General features: G+C 34.7%; 1 protein-coding gene across 6 annotated transcripts in view; it reads right to left on the bottom strand.

Moving 5' to 3' along the window:
• Window positions 1-13011, bottom strand: part of ASH1L (ASH1 like histone lysine methyltransferase) — a 201023-nt gene that overhangs the window by 140128 nt on the left and 47884 nt on the right. The gene's annotated exons all lie outside the window — the stretch shown is intronic.

Genomic DNA, 13011 nt, shown 5'->3' with positions numbered 1-13011 from the left:
TGAACATATATACTACTGGAAATATCCCTGATATTTTTTTACATTATTTTAAAAAGGCAAATTAACCTTCACCTAACTTTAGATGGACTAAATATACATTACCATATGAATTAGTTTTTGAAAAGATAAATATTGTTAGCAACAATATTCCATGGTCCTCATTCAAAACAATGGTTCACTGCTTATCTCTTTAATTGATTTAAATGATTTCAAACCAATACAGGTCAATCTCTGACTTAACTTTCACTCCTTTAACACATTCTTTATTATAATCTTGAATGAACAGTCAAGTTCTCTCTTCATGTGAGAAGAAAAGACAATATATTCATGTTTTCTTTAGAATGTGTTTTTATATAAAATCTTAAGAGTTGGAAGCAACTTTTAAATCATAATATAAATTGATATAAAAGTCATGAGTCCTCACTATATACTTTACAAATGAATTTATCACTTCACACAACAATATGCTTTACTTTTGGACAACAAAGATTATTTTCATGTTTCAGCAAAGATTTTTTAGAATTGAGGTATAAATGACAAATGAAAGACTTGAACAAAGGTAAAGACATACTGTGTGTGTGGATAGGAAGACATAAAGATGACAATTTTCCCTAAGCAAATTTATAGATTTATATGATCCTAATAAAACATCAAACAAGAGTCTCTCAGGAATAAGAAAAGTTACTAACATTCACTAGGAAAAATATATAAGCAAGAATACCAAGCAAAATCTAAAAAGAAGGGGATAACTGTATCAAATGTTAACTTTTTTTTAAGCCTCTATCACAAAAATAGTATAGTGCACGAAAAGACAAAAGATCCAATGGACCAGGATAGAAAACTCAAAACCGAATCCATGTATATATGGAAAAGTGCTGTATAAAAAAAATGGTATAATTCTATAGCTAGAAAAGTACCACACATTAATTAATTCCTATGCCCACTTTTAGGTCAGAAGACACAGTGGTACACCCAAGACACACTGGCAAAAATCTAATGTTTGCAAAAGGCTAAAAATGTAACACTATTTTAATAGCAAAATCTGAAAATAAGTCTAAATAATTACCTACAGGGGGCTGGCTAAATAAATAAAAATATATTATACAATGGAGTGTCAAAAAACAGGGGGAAGAAAAGGAAATATCGATACACAGCTATGGAATGATCTAGAATATGTATTATTAAAGGGAAAAGCAACAATTTCAACAGTTGTTATAAGAAAACCTTCTGTTTAAGAAAGGGATAAAGGAATATGGCTATATTAATATGTACATATCTGGAAGAATAAACTAAAATGTAATGAAAATCTATGAGGGAAGAAATACAATATGACCAATATTTGACTAACTCAGAATTAAGAGAACTATCTTGTTTTGGACTGGACTCTCATAATTTTGCCCAAAAGGAAACTGGCTTTGTTGACAGTCTCATATACAACTGAATTATATTAAGCTTCTAATTAAAGAAGCACATTTTCTTTCCATCTTATTAAAAAAACCATATTTCTATTTTGTACTTTTACAGTTACTTTTTAAAACTTAAAAACTAAAGGCTTAATAAAAGGCTTTATTAAGTATTTTTAAATATATTTGTATCCGAAAATGCTATAACTTACCTTTAAAAATCTGTTATGAACAAACTATGACTATGCACAGATAATGTTCACAAACAAGACTGAAAGGATACAGAATAAGAATAAAACTATGTACTCTATAACTCTATTTATACTGAATATTAAGTTCACAAAGAGGTACAACTAATTATGATAATAAAAGTCAGGAAAATGATTACCCCTCCTGTGGGGTAGTAATGAGAAAGAAGCATAAGATCTTAGCGGGTGCTGGTAAAGTTTTATTTGTTAAACTGAATACTGGTTACAAGGGGTGGCTGAATTTGTGAAAATTCACTGAGTTGTTACATTTATGTTACACCTCAATAAGATATTTTAAAAATTCTGCCTAAAAGAAAAGTAAAAAAATCCAGTTCTCATAAACTGCTAAAAGACTATATTGAAATCTGGTTTTTCACCTTTGTCAGAAATAAATGTCTCAGATTAATTAAAATCATCCTAAACTAGTTAGTATTTCACAGTAGCTATTAGTAAAGGTCTATGACTAAAGAAGGGAAAAATAAAAATAAAACAGAAAACACAGATAATTTGTTTTCAAAGAGTTTTTTCTTCCAAATACTGACACTGAATAAACTGAGTGAGAAAGAATATGTTGAAAACTACATTTGGTACTGGGTATTACTCTCTGACAATTCTAAGAATCTCTTAAAACGACAACCTTTCAATGGACATGAGTGTGGGTAAACTTCGGGAGTTGGTGATGGACAGGGAGGCCTGGCATGCTGCCAACTCATTGGGTCACAGTCGGACTGAGCGACTGAACTGGATTGATAAGGGTAAGAGATATCATTTTTAAGAGTATATTATTTGCCAATGAAAAAGATACTGTGTCAAAATATAATTTCCAGCATATAATTTTTTCAACTTGAAAACAAAGATGAAAGTATTCTCATTAGAAAAGAGAAAATATAAATACTACCATCCACAGATAAACAATTTTACATTTCAGATACTTCATGATATACTCAAATAAACACATGTACATTCTTTCTTAAAAATGGGACCAAAAATGATTATGGTTTCATATCCCACTGGAACAAAGCAAGGAAGATGCCTTTCTATGCAAATAAATCAAGAGTCAGTCTATCAATTTAATGGTTTCATAATAGTTCAAAATTAATAAAATCAAACTCACACTGGCTACTTTTTAAACAATTTTTGGCTATTTATTTTTTAATTTAAATTCTTCTTCTAACACTTTTTTCCCCCAAAAAAGATTTATTTATTCATGGCTGCGCTGGGTCTTTGTTGCTCCATGTGGGCACTCTCTAGTTGCAGCAAGCGGGGGCTACTCTTTACTGCAGTGCACAGGCTTCTCGCTGAGGTAAGTTCTCTTGCTGTGGACCACAGGCTCTAGGAGCTCGGGCTCAGCAGTTGTGGCTCGCAGGCTATACACTGGCTCAATAGTTGTGGCACAAGGGCTTAGCTGCTTCACAGCATGGGGGAATCTTCCCAGATCAGGGACAGAACCTTTGTCTGCTGCATTGGCAAGTAGATTCTCAACCATTAGACCACCAGGAAAGTCCCTTGCCTATTTGTTATTGTAAGTAATATGATGATGAACATCTAATTATATAAATGTCTATTCATCCAACTATTTCCTTCAGATTAACTTCAAAAAGTGGAACTGCTTGGTTGAAGGGTGTATCTGTTGTTGCTGTTTAGTTGCTCAGGTGTCTCCGACTCTGCAACCCCATGGACTGCAGCACATCAGGCTTCCCTGTCCTTCACCATCTCCCAGAGCTTGCTCAAACTCATGGCCATTGAGCTGGTGATGTCATCCAACCATTTCGTTCTGTGTTGTCCCCTTCTCCTCCTGCCTTCAGTCTTTCCCAGCATCAGGGTCTATTCTAATGAGTCTGCTCTTCACATCAGGTGGCCAAAGTATTGGGAGCTTCAGCTTCAGCATCAGTCCCTCCAATGAATATTCAGGACTGATTTCCTTTAGGATGGACTGGTTGGATCTCCTTGCAGTCCAAGGGACTCTCAAGAGTCTTCTCCAACACCACAAGTCAAAAGCATCAATTCTTTGGTGCTCAGCCTTCTTTATGGTCTATCTCTCACATCCATACATGACTACTGGAAAAACCACAGATTTGACTAGACGAACCTTTGTCGGCAAAGTAATGTCTCTGCTTTTTTTTTTTTTTTTATACATCTCTATAATCCGGACACCTGTCTCTGCTTTTTAATATGCTGTCTAGGTTTGTCATAGCAAAAGATATATACAATTAATAATTATACAAACAGGACAGCCCTGTATCAAGACTTTTTTAATGGAAAAAAGTTTATTATAAAAATTCAGAGTATTATAATCACTACATCTGTAGCCCAAGATAATATCTTATGACTTATGATATTCTTTATGGCAGAAGCATTAACAACTAACAACCTTGCTTCTGACAATTTTGAATTAAACATCAGACTAACAGTATTCATGTCAATCTTAATGTTCCCAAACCTTGACAATTGGGTGATTTGGTTATATCTATCTCCAGAAAACAATATTCTCTCATTTACTGTTCCAATACACTCACTGAGTTTTCATTTCAAATGTCATTACATTAATTACTATTTGGTTCATTTCAAATCCACTTCTTATTGTCCTGTTTTTATCAAATGGTTATCTTTTTGCCCAAAAACCATTTCAAAATCTTTCAGATGGTTTCAATATTTCCAGCTCTTTGGTTGTGAGGGCTATACTCATCTATTGACTCTTTTTTTTTCTACTGTTGGTTTGTATTCTTATATGGCTTGTAATATTTTCACATTAAGCTATGTGAGTTTTCTTTTTGTGAAATGTCAATGTGCTGAATGTAAAGAAAATATTTTTTTTTTACTCTCATTATCAGTGTTTAAGATTTCACAACCTGTTTAAGATACACTTTTGAAGCATTTCTATTTACATTTCACTTACTGCCTGGTATTCTGAACAAGACATTTTTTGTTATGTGATTTTGTAGTCCTTGTATATTTTTTCAGCAGTGTAATAGCTGATTAAGTTCTTGACCTATGTCCTTTTTCTAAATTGTGGAGTTTATCATTTCTTATTTAGAAGAGCTGGAGAAGGAAATGGCAACCCACTCCAGTATTCTTGCCTGGAGAATCCCATGGACAGAAGAGCCTGGTGGGCTGCAGTCCTTGGGGTCGCAGAGAGTTGGACACGACTGAGCGACTAAGCACAGCACATTTAGAAGAGCCTTTAATATTCTTGAAATAATAATTGTTTCTCTGATGTTGCACATTTCTCTCTCAGTTTACTGGCTGTCTTTCTACTTCCTATTGTTTTTCTTAAAAAGAAGTTCAATGTATTCAAAAATATATGAAAAACTGTACTAACTACCACACATAATCTGTCATTTGATCCAACCATATGATGTGGTTAATGCAATTATCCTCATTAAATTTATTTACTTTTAAACAAGGGAACATAGTTTAGAAACTAGGTCACCTAACCAAAGTCACTTAATCATTAAGTGATTAAAATATCCTTTAAACATAGTCTGATTTCAGAGCTAAAGCTCTTAACCATTATACTGGATAAAATAGTCTCTTTAGCTTTATAGTTTGGTTTTCATAGCATAACTGACACGATCATATCCTCCTATTGATGACAATCTTCACCATATTTTCAATGAATGCTTTTATGGTTTCATTCTTACTTTTAAATTACTTGTCTATTTTGGATTTTTAAAACATAATCTATGGTAGGGAAACAACTTATACCTGAAAAGGCTTTGTCTATTGTTCTAACAGTTTTGCCATTTCTCATTTCATATACACGGGCTTAAAATACATTTATCACATATTTTTATTTATATTTGGGTCTAAACTCTCCATTTTGCTTCATTTACATTTTTTTTTCATTTAGTTTCATTAGTTGGAGGCTAATTACTTCACAACATTGCAGTGGGTTTTGTCATACATTGACATGAATCAGCCATGGAGTTACATGTATTCCCCATCCCGATCCCCCCTCCCACCTCCCTCTCCACCCGATACTTCTGGGTCTTCCCAGTGCACCAGGCCCGAGCACTTGTCTCATGCATCCCACCTGGGCTGGTGATCTGTTTCACTATAGATAACATTCATACTGTTCTCTTCATTTACATTTATGTTCTGGAGAAGGAAATGGCAAACCATTCCAGTACTCTTACCTGGAAAATCCCATGGACAGAGGAGCCTGGTAGGCTACAGGCCATGGGGTCGCAAAGGGTCAGACACGACTGAGTGACTTCACTTTCACATTTATGTTTATTCCTGAGCCATTAATACAATAATATGTTGACACTATAACTTTACAATATGTTTGAATACTTAAAAAAATATCTGACTTCCTGTAATCCTATAGGAATTCCTTGGTTATTTAACACTTTATTGAGATATAATTCACATAACATAAAACTTACCCTTTCTGAGCACAAATTCAAGTTTTTGGTATATTCACAGAATTGTACAGCCATAACCATTACTTTTTAGAACATTTTCATAAGTCTTCCTGGTTATTTCTGTATATGTATACTTCTAGATGACCTTGAGGTTCATATAAAACATTGAAAAACTCCAAGTGGCATTAATTTTATATATTAAAATAGGAGAAAAGATATCTCAACATTAACTTTGGCTCCACAAGAACTAAAGTAAATTTATCTATTTAGTCAAGCTTATTGGTGTTACTAGATATTGATAATTTTATTCATATAGCCCCTAAACACTTGCTGTCAAGTTTATGTCTGAATATTTTATAAATAATGTTATTTCTGTGAATAAATTTTTTGTTACATTTCTTAACTCTAAACTGATGGTATTCAAAAACACTACTGATTTTATTTACTATATAATCTTGAACTCTTGCTTCATCAGAAATTCAGTTTTTCAACAAATAGTTTTAAAGCACCTACTGTTTAAATGCTAGGAATAACAGCAATGATAAAAAACTTCCCTTCAATACAGAAATTTCATTCTAATGCATGAGAATGGCAAGAGGCAATAAAAAGGTAAAACATTCAGAATATCAGATAGTGAAATGTGCTGTGGAGAAAATCAGAGCATAAAAGAAGACAAATGACTAAGGTTGAAAAGGATCTGCGATATTAAACCAGTTGTTCCATGTAAGGTCTGAACTGTTGCTTCTTGACCTGCATATGGGTTTCACAGGAGACAGAATAAGGTGGTCTGGTATTCCTATCTCTTTAAAGAATTTTCCACAGTTTGTTGTGATCCACACAGTCAAAAGGCTTTGGCGTCGTCAATGAAGCAGAAGTAGATGCTTTTCTGGAATTCTCTTGCTTTTTCTATGATCCAACGGATGTTGGTAATATTATCTCTGGCTCCTCTGCCTTTTCTAAATCCAGTTTATACATCTGAAGTTCTCGGTTCACATGCTGTTGAAGCCTAGCTTGAAGGATTTTGAGCATTACCTTGCTAGCACGTGAAGTGAGTTCAACTGTGTGGTAGTTTGAACATTCTTTGGCATTGCCATTCTTTGGGCCTGGAATGAAAACTAACCTTTTCCAGTTCTGTGGCCACTGCTGAGTTTTTCCAAATTTGCTGGCACATTGAGTACAGCACTTTAACAGCATCAGCTTTTAGGATTATTTTGAAATAGCTCAGCTAGAATTTCATCACTTCCACTAGCTTTGGTCAGAGTTGCTTCCTAAGGCCCACTTGACTTCACACTCCAAGATGCCTGGCTCTAGTTGAGTGATCACACCATCATAGGTTACCTGGGTCATTAAGATAATTTTTGTATAGTTCTTCTCTGTATTCTTGACACCTCTTTGTAATATCTTCTGCTTCTGTTAGGTCCTTACCATTTCTGTCCTTTATTGTGCCCATCCTTGCATGAAATGTTCCCTTGGTATTTCTAACTTTCTTGAAGACATCTCCAGTCTTCTCTATCCGATTGTTTTCCTCTATTTCTCTGCATTGATCACTCAGGAAGGCTTTCTCTCTCCTTGTTATTCTTTCGAATTCTGCATTCAAATGGGTATTTCTTTCCTTTTCTCCTTTGCCTTTCGCTTCTTTTCTTTTCTCAGCTATTTGTAAGGCCTCCTCAGACAACCATTTTGCCTTTTTGCATTTCTTTTTCTTGGGGCTGGTTTTGATCACCGCCTCCTATACAGTGTTACAAACTTCCATCCATAGTTCTTCAGGCACTCTATCACACCTAATCCCTTGAATTTATTTGTTACTTCCACTGTATAATCGTAAAGGATTTGATTTAGGTCATACCTGAATGGCCTAGTGGTTTTCCCTACTTTCTTCAATTTAAGTCTGAATTTTGAAATAAGGAGTTCATGATCTGAGCCACAGTCAGCTCCCGGCCAAAGAATCTTTAGGATTAATTTTATACTCACATTCCCTTTTTTATGCTCTGAAATGTTTAACTTAATTTTGAAACTATCTTTTCCTAAAGATTTTATAGAATTAAACCAAAGTCACCTAAGACCAGCATTTTTTAACAAGGGTAGTAGCTTTTTGGGGGTCTTCTCTAATATATTTATGGTGATTGGTCAGTTAAAATGTTCTGATTTCTGAACTCAGATATCTTTTTTCCAAAGATCACTTTTCCTTTTCACATTTACTTGCATATATAATTAAGCAGACTTTTTTTTTTACAGTTTTCTTTTAACTTCTACTGTATCTGGAATTATTAAGATTTTTACCACTACATATTTTATATATTGTTTTCCCTAATTTTTCTTTATTTCTGGGTTAGACTTGCTGAATATGTTTCATTTCTCCCCAGAGGAACCACCATTTGGATAGTTACTGCCTCTGTCTACTAGTTCACCTATGCCTTCAGGTTTCTCAGTCTTCTTTTCTCAGGATGATTCTGTTCTCTTGGCAACTACAGAGAGGGATGATTTATTCCATTTATTTTTATTATTTTCTTTTAATATTTAAAGGTATTGCTCCTTTTACTACAGCTTTCCATGAAAATAAAAAGTTATTTTGTTGGACTTCCCTGGTGGCTCAGTGGTAAAGAACCTGCCTGACAAAGCAGGAGACGGGTTTGATCCCTGGTCCAGGAAGATTTCACATGCCACGAAGCAACTAAGCCCACGTGCCACAACTACTGAGCCTGAGCTCTAGAGCCGAGGAGCCAAAACCACTGAAGCCCAAGCACCCTAAAGCCTATGCTCTGCAACCAGAAGCCACCACAATGAGAAGCCTGCACACCACAACTGAACAGCCCCACTTGCCCCAAGGAGAGAAAAGCCTGTGCAGCAACAAAAACTCAGCACAGCCAAACACACGTAGCAAATAAAACATAAATAAAAATACAAAAATAAATAAAAAATTTAAGAGTTATTTTGTTAATTTTCTTGAAATTCTGAGATTTAGTTAAGTTCACGACCATAAAATTTTTCACTATCTGGTTTTACTAATCTAGTTTTTCTGCATTGTCATTAGAAGATATTATTTTTTACTTCTTGTGGTAGTTTACCACATGTGCAATTTTGGGGAGTGTCCATCTGTTATAGACTGAATTGTATAACCCCGAATTCAAATGTCAAAGTCCTAATGCTCATGTGACTGAACTTAGAGATAGGGCCTTTAAGGAGGCCTTTACTTAACGTTAAATGAGGTCATAAAGTTGGGGCCCTAATCCAATGAAAATGATATCCTTTTACAAGCAAGAGAGCCCAGGTATCTCTTTCACTGCACTTGGCCAGTGGTCCCCAACCATTTTGGCACCAGGAGTCGGGGTTGGGGGGGCGGGGGGGGATGGTTTCTGGATAATTCAAGCGCATTCCATTTTTTGTGCGCTTTATCTCTAATCTAAGGCTGCCAATGAGACAGGAGGTAACGGGTCTGTGGCCTGGAGGTTGCAGACACCTGCACTTGGCCATGGGAGGACACAGTGAAAAATCGGTTGTCCCTAAGCCAGGAAAAAAGCCTTCATCAGAAACTAACAGTCAGTAAATGATAAAATAAAATTCATGATTTTAAACTACTTGGCCTGTGATATTTGTCCCTGATAGACTAATAGCACATCATCATATACTGTTACTTAAAAAAATTTTTTTTATAGGAGTACAACTGATTTACAATGTTGTGTTAGTTTCTATAAAGTGAATCAGTTATACCGTATTTTTTACTTTGACCTTTCATAGACTGGCATTTTGTTTAAACGGCACATATGTGCTTATTTTTCTGTTACATTAAAAAGTCTGAGACATGTATACTTGTGCTCCAGAGAAGTATAAAAGAGTAACTTTAATATACTTAGCCTTCAATATTTGCTGACACTATTAGCAGTGATTAAATCAGCATTCTCTTCCTGTTGCCACCTCACTATCCAATTAGACATATATATATAATTTTTTTACGACACCAGTTTCTTACAGTATCAGTTTTAACAAGTGACATTGTCTGACTCCTACTATATTAAATGAAGAGATCAGTATATACTAAAATGACTTGCATTTTCTCTCTCATTTCCACATTGTGTTTCCCTGGTGACTCAGCTGGTAAAGAATTTGTCTGCAATGCGGGAAACCTGGGTTCAATCCCTGGGTTGGGAAGATCCCCTGAAGGAGCGCATGGCATCCCACTGCATTATTCTTGCCTGGAGAATCCCCATGGACAGAAGAGCCTGGCAGACTACAGTCCATGGGGTCGTAAAGAGTTGGACACAACTGAGCAACTAAGCATGTTACATTCCTTTGTGGCTAACAAAAAGATTGAAGGGTGCTTTCTAAAATTTCCTGAAGAATGAGATGTTCAAAAATGTCTGTCATTATCATTTTGGTATAGATGAAACTGTCCAGTTTGAGGACATTATGGATTTTGCCCCACTGTTCTTTGGTTCTGGATTTTGATGTTTGAGAACATCTTGAATTTTATCCTCAGGAGGTAATTTGATCCTTTCACCTGGCTCACAAAGAGGCTCTATGCTTTACTGATACAGTTTAAAATTTCTGCCTTCTTCTTTAAAGATATCAGTTACGCATATATTGTATTTCTTCTTTTTTTCATATATATCACACTCCCAACCTTTTGAATCTTGTTCATTTCCATTTTGTTCTCCCTTTCCCACTGTTTTACACGTGATGCTGCTAATTTCACTTTTATACAACTAGTAGTTTTCTTCTATCTGTCTCCTTGGGTGCTTACACGTCTCTGTCTCCCAAGCGCGTGTACAGTTGTTTCACCCTTCATCCTTTTTATAAGGTAACTGGTTGTGGTTGTTTACTTGCTAAGTTGTGTCTGACTCTTTGCAACCCCATGAATCGTAGCTGGAATCCATCAGGCTCCTGTGTATATGGGATCTCCCAGGTAAGAATACTGGGTAACCATTTCCTTCTCTAGGGAATCTTTCCAAACCAGGGATCGAATCCGTGTCCCCTGCTTGGCAGGCAGATTCTTTACCACTGAGCCATCTCGGAAGCCCACAGTGGTATTTTCTCAATGCTATTTTCTGGATTACTATTCTCTCCACAGCTGTGTCTAAATTAGATGCTTATTCACTGAGTTTTAAATGTCAATGAATGCATTTTTCATCAAGAAAATACAGTTTTACATATCTGGAAAATATATGACATTGGCCTCTTTTTGAAAATCTGCCTGGTCATTTTTTAAAGGCTTATTCTTCTTTAAGTCTTTAAGCATTTCAAATAAACTTACTTTATATTCTTTATCCAACAAATATATTATTTGAAGTTCCTGCAAAATTTAATCCTGCTGTTAGTTGTGTCTACCTCCTGTTGCTTTTCATGATAAATAACTTTCTTGTTTTTCATGTCCAATTCTGAGCCATTCTTAAGAGCTGGGTCACTGAGGGTACAGACCTTGAGGAATCCCAGTCCCAACTCCCCACCTTGAATGGGCTTAGAATATTGTAGGCAAATTTTTAGTTCTTCTCTATCTTGAGGTAATCTTTCTTGGAGAAAGGTATTAATAACAAGATATATATATATAAAGGAAAAGACTCAGATGTAGTTTAAAAAATAAAAAAAAAAGCCCTCCAATATCTCAAAATAAAACACAAGGAAATATATGGGCAGACAATTCAAAGAGAACTGATTAATAGAACAAGAAAAAAATGTTCAAAATCACTAGTAAAAGAAAGTATATGTGTTTTTTAAATAAGGGATTTCATATTTTGCCAATATTATGAGTGATTGCCAAGAAGTACAAGAGAATTAAGAAAAATACATAAAACCTCTGTAAATATATTCACAGAATCTAATTAAAGGGTAACCTACAAACAAGGAGACATGAAAAAAATTATAAAAATAAAAAAAAAATATCTCCTTTTAAAAGATATCATGGGGACTTCCCTGGTGTTCCAGTGGTTAAGACTTCATTCTTCCAGCACTGTAGGGGGCACGGGGCTGATCTTTGGTTCAGGAGCTAAGATTCCACATGCCACATGGTACAATCAATCAATAAATAAAAGATCATGAAAAAATACTTAAATAATCATATAAGAGAACAATAAGAATTACATTTATGTCATAATTCTAATCTTCTTAAAATTTTAGCACACTAAGCTAAACAACATTAAACATATTAATACTAGCCTTTAAGTGAAATATTTAACTCTTAGCAATCCTTGAATCTTTCAAGAAAATTCCTCTTTGGGAACTCTTTACATTGTGTGAAAATTAATTAAAAGAAAAATGTCTATTTAGCTCAAAATTTCATGAGATAAACTCCAAAATAAATCACCTTTATTCATTATAATTCAACTTTAATCTGGACATAGTAAATAGTATAAAAAGAAGAAAATGTTAGAGGAGAACTAAATATCTAAAACAAGGGTTATTCTCATTCCATGAAAAGAAAAGAAAAAAAAAAAAAAAAGCCTTACAATGTCTATATGGGGATTTTACCAGTGGTCCAGTTGCCTAAGACTTTGTGTTCCAACATAGGAGCCTGGGTTCCAACACTGGTCAGGGAACTATCCCATATGCCTCAACTAGAAAAAAAATCCTGCATGCTGCAATTAAAGAACCTGCATGCTGCAGTGAAGAAAACCCAGTGCAGCCAATAAATATTTTTTTTAACCTTAAAAAAAAAGTCTTTATGGAGACGATTCATGAGTCCTAATATATGAATAAGCTTTCAGAAGTGCTTCTACAAATTACCAATAACCCCTAAGTTGATGACAAAAAATTTTTGAGATTTGCTCAGTTCCTTTTGAGAAAACATTTTCTTGAAAAACTTGTTCCTAAAATCTCACTCCGCTCAGAACAAAATGTTAATGACATAATTAAATATGCTACTTCTGTATTTCACACATCAGACATACTTGACAGCACAGGATGATAAAATTAAAATTCTGTTTTGATCATTGAATGAAAGGTATCTGCAACTCACAAACCAAAACAACAGAATTTCCATTAAAAAAAATTTGTACCCAACGC

The sequence above is a fragment of the Cervus canadensis genome, chromosome 2 (genome assembly GCF_019320065.1).
Source record: "Cervus canadensis isolate Bull #8, Minnesota chromosome 2, ASM1932006v1, whole genome shotgun sequence".
NCBI lineage: Eukaryota > Metazoa > Chordata > Mammalia > Artiodactyla > Cervidae > Cervus > Cervus canadensis.
Note: the sequence above shows the minus strand (reverse complement) of the source record. Positions and strands in the feature narration are given on the sequence as shown.